We start from the raw sequence: 4,285 nt of genomic DNA, 5'->3' as shown, positions 1-4,285 counted from the left end.
ACACGCCCTATCACTCTCACCTTAATATGAAACCAATTCCTCCCCCCAACTCTCTCTCTCTCTCTCTCTCTCTCTCTCTCTCTCTCTCTCTCTCTCTCTCTCTCTCTCTCTCTCTCTCTCTCTCTCTCTCTCTCTCTCTCTCTCTCTCTCTCTCTCTCTCTCTCTCTCTCTCCCTTTGCCTCCGTCAGCAGCAGGGGAAGGAAGGAAGGAAGGGTGTTGTGGTGGTGGTGGTGGTGGTGGTGGCCAGACAGCTGATTAGACCAAGAATAAAAAGTGTCACATCAGTCTGGGAGCGCGGAGACTTGACACAGAGGAAGGGCCTTTACGGGAGAGGGAGAGGTGAGAGATAAAGGAATGAGAGGAAGGGACATTTTAGGAGAGGAAGGGAGAGGAAATACAGGCAGAATGAGTACTTGTTCTTTTTTTTTTTTTTTTAATTTGTCCTTTCCTGATTACTGATTTTTGAGATTTTTTGTCACCCTTGTTGTGTCCCTTATATCACTGAAAAACCTGTGGCTCATACTAGTATATGTAATCACACACACACACACACACACACACACACACACACACACACACTGCAAGGAGAGCACACATTATCACCACGTAAATCTTTAATCCAAGCCCCGGTTAAAGGCCCACACACATTCTTGATGCGGAAGGGTGGGAAAGAGAGGGGATGGAAGAAGAGAGAGAGAGGACGGGAGGAGAGGGAGAGTGGGAGGAACGGAGGGGAAAGAGGGAGTCTGGCCAGAGAGAGAGAGAGAGAGAGAGAGAGAGAGAGAGGAGAGGGGAGCAGAACGAAGCGGGTGCTATTCTTAGCCGGAGGCGATCTGCTGAAATACATCTCGTCATCAGTCTCTGTGATTTCACCGCGGAACAAAAGTCTTGCCGACCTTCCCCATTCATACAGACCACCGCCCGCCTATTTCAGACCGTCCTGGCAAACTTTCCGCCCTTGAAATAAATATACACAAGTACTAAAAAATCTGTGTCAGGAGTGGGATTCGAACCCACGCCCTCAGAGAGGACCAGAAAGCCCATACCCTTCTATCGGAAGGGAAGTTACCTTGAGTCTGGCGCCTTAGACCACTCGGCCATCCTGACGGTGAATGAAAGGTATTGTTTGGCGTCATCAGTACTACTACTACTACTACTACTACTACTACTACCGTTATTGCTGTTATTGTTACTACCACTGCTACTGTTGCTATTATTAATATTGAAACTATAACAATAATGATGGTGATGAAAACAACAGCAGCAGCAACAGCAGCAGCAGCAGCAGCAGCAGCAGCAGCAGCAGCAGCAGCAGCAGCAGCAGCAACAATAATAATAACAATGATAACAATGATAACAAACAGGACGAGGAAGTAATTTACACATAAACACGAGCAGGAAATAGGAAATGGGATGAAGGAAAGAATGCAAATGGAGAGTGAAGAAAGGAAGGAAGGGAGGAAGGGAGGAAGACAGGAGGAGGCGGGGAGGAGGAGAGACGACCGACAAAAAGTAAGTAGGTGAAGCGGGACCGGAAGAAGGAATTATTACGTACTACTAGAGAGGAGGAAGAAGAAGAGGAGGAGGAGGAGGAAGAGGAGGAGGAGGAGGAGGAGGAGGAGGAGGAGGAGGAGGAGGAGGAGGAGGAGGAGGAGGAGAGAAAATGTATGTAGAGGGAGAGCTGAGAAAACATGAGACTAATCCTAAAAAAGAATGAAGAAGCATTTCACAGTACATACCTACATACCTACATAGAAAAAAACAAATGTATGTCACGTTACTGACCTTAAACACATTAATTTTCTCAGGATTACTTTGATCACGTTAAAGAGTTAGTCGAGTAGAATAGAGTAGAGTAGAGGAGGAGGAGGAGGAGGAGGAGGAGGAGGAGGAGGAGAATGTGAAGAATACCTAGTTACCTCAGGAATCAAGGTCCATTAGGAAGATCTTCTCCCGATATGCCTCCGTTCTCAACTGGCACTGCTGGTGATGGAAGTAGTAGTAGTAGTAGTAGTAGTAGTAGTAGTAGTAGTAGTAATAGTAGTAGTAGTAGTAGTAGTAGTAGTAGTAGTAGTAGTAGTAGTAGTAGTAGTAGTAGTAGTAGTAGTAGTAGTAGTAGTAGTAGTAGTAGTAGTAGTAGTAGTAGTAGTTTTTGTTGATGTTGTTGTTGTTGTTGTTGTTGTTGTTGTTGTGGTAGTAGTAATTGCCCCCCCACCCCTCTCTCTCTCTCTCTCTCTCTCTCTCTCTCTCTCTCTCTCTCTCTCTCTCTCTCTCTCTCTCTCTCTCTCATAATGTGCATTTGTACCCACGAGACCCGGAGTGACCCGTGACCTGCCCCGAACGACCCGCCCCGTGTGTGTGTGTGTGTGTGTGTGTGTGTGTGTGTGTGTGTGTGTGTGTGTGTGTGTGTGTGTGTGTGTGTGTGTGTGTGTGTGTGTGTGTGTGTGTGTGTGTGTGTGTGTGTGTGTGTGTGTGTGTGTGTGTGTGTGTGTGTGTGTGTGTGTGTGTGTGTGTGTGTGTGTGTGTGTGTGTGTGCGTGTGTTTGTGCCTAATTAAACACTCCATGTGTAGTTTATGTTTTGGTGAATTTATTTTCTTCTTTTTTTCCTTCTTTTTCTTTGTTCCTCCTCTTCTTTCTCTCCTCCTCCTTCTCCTCCTCCTCAGTATGGGGTGCCGTGGCCTACCTTTCACTAGGGTCACGGCACCGCCACTGACCCTCCGCCAGGCATGCCTTAGTTGGCACTGCGTGGACGGGGCCACTTACCACCGTGGGAAGGTGCTCGCTTGGCCTCCGTCCCTTCCTCCCTGCCTCACGCCATCTTCCCCTCCTCCCCTTTCCTTTTGCCTCCTTTCCCGACAGGACCTTGAGCCCGAAAAATGTGTTCATTTGAGACACACATTTATACGAAGATGCATATACATACATACATACATACATACATAGACAGTGATAAGAGCTGTCGCTCTATCCCATATAAATTTAAACAGAAGCAAAGGCTCGGCTAGGTCAGCGGTGGCGCGGTGGTAGGGCAGCAGGCAGCGGGCGTGCGTGGGTAGCGCGAGGCAGCGGCAGGGGAGGCGAGGGAGGCGAGGGAGGCCAGGTGACCCCGGCCAGTTTGGAATAGAGGAACGTGACCTGCAGGGCAAGGGCGGGCCAGACGAGCCGCCAGGCCAGCCTCAAGTGACCCCTGCACGCCTCCACGCCCTTCTGGCACGCCACCACGCCGCGCCCAGCCAGACCCTCGCAACACTGCTCCTTGACGCCCTGTGTTGCAGCGAGGGTGGGTAGCGTTCCTTACTTTTTGCAAGACTGTTATGAACAAACTACTCAATCGTGAATGACTTGGTAATTATTGAGAAATGTATCCGTCTCGCACGTGGGTGTGGTACGAATACTTTCTTTACTGACAACCACATTGCCAGCAGCGGCAGTGGTGACCAAGACTATGTAGGGACCCGCTGAAACGTGGCATATGTCCCTGCGCTGCAAGCACCGCCATCACGTGGCGGTGCTTGCAGTATGTACCTCCTCGCCGCTTGGCCACCCACTCTCCCGCAGCACAGGAGGCAGCTGCTGCAAGTGGATGACAACAGAAAGGAGGAGCAACACACACTAATGCTTATTAATTCTCATCCTTCCATCATCGTAATGCAGGAATGAAGCACTTCCTTTGTGCGTCCCTCTTCCTGGCACACCCTGAAGCACGCTGCTTTCTGTCCTGCCGTGCCCACCACTGCATTACTTCCAAGACAATAGCACCAGCATATCTATACACATTACATTACACATGACAAAAGTTCCTAACTTTCTTGCAGGGAGACCAGTACTCAGCAGTCTATTATTTTTTTTTGCAGCGGAGCGAGTAAACCAACCTATTTCTTTTACACTTCCCACTCTCCACTCCCCATCAAGGCAAGGAGAGGCGAGGGTACAGGTAACGCAGCGGGCCAGGTGCGCGTCACCCTGGGAAGTGACAGTAACACGTGAGGGTGCCCACTGCTACTCTCCCGTGACGTGGTGAGGCCAATTATCTCCTCCCTCCTCCCTCCCTTCCCTCTATTACAACCTCCACCTGTCTGTCCCCTTCCTCTTTCTTCTCCTCCTCTTCTCCCTCCTCTTTCCTGTCATGGCAAGCTATCCTGTTTGAACTTTCATTTTCACCATCATCAAACAGTCTAGCAGGCACTAAAAGTTTCCCTTTGCATTCCCTTGTATTCCTCCTGCTCCTCCTCCTCATTGTCCTTTCTCTCCCTTTCTCTCCCCTCCCTCCCTCTTTTCCCGTTT

General features: G+C 49.4%; 1 non-coding gene across 1 annotated transcript; it reads right to left on the bottom strand.

Annotated features, from left to right (window-relative positions):
- Positions 1–992: 992 nt before the first annotated feature.
- Trnal-caa (transfer RNA leucine (anticodon CAA)) lies at positions 993–1,107 on the bottom strand. Its single transcript has 2 exons — positions 1,070–1,107; positions 993–1,037 (listed from the first exon to the last, which is right to left on the bottom strand). It is a non-coding gene; the product is annotated as a tRNA-Leu (tRNA).
- Between the last annotated feature and the right edge of the window lie 3,178 nt (positions 1,108–4,285).

This window comes from Scylla paramamosain, chromosome 6, assembly GCF_035594125.1.
Source record: "Scylla paramamosain isolate STU-SP2022 chromosome 6, ASM3559412v1, whole genome shotgun sequence".
Classification (NCBI taxonomy): domain Eukaryota; kingdom Metazoa; phylum Arthropoda; class Malacostraca; order Decapoda; family Portunidae; genus Scylla; species Scylla paramamosain.
This window is presented reverse-complemented; position numbering and strand designations above follow the sequence as displayed.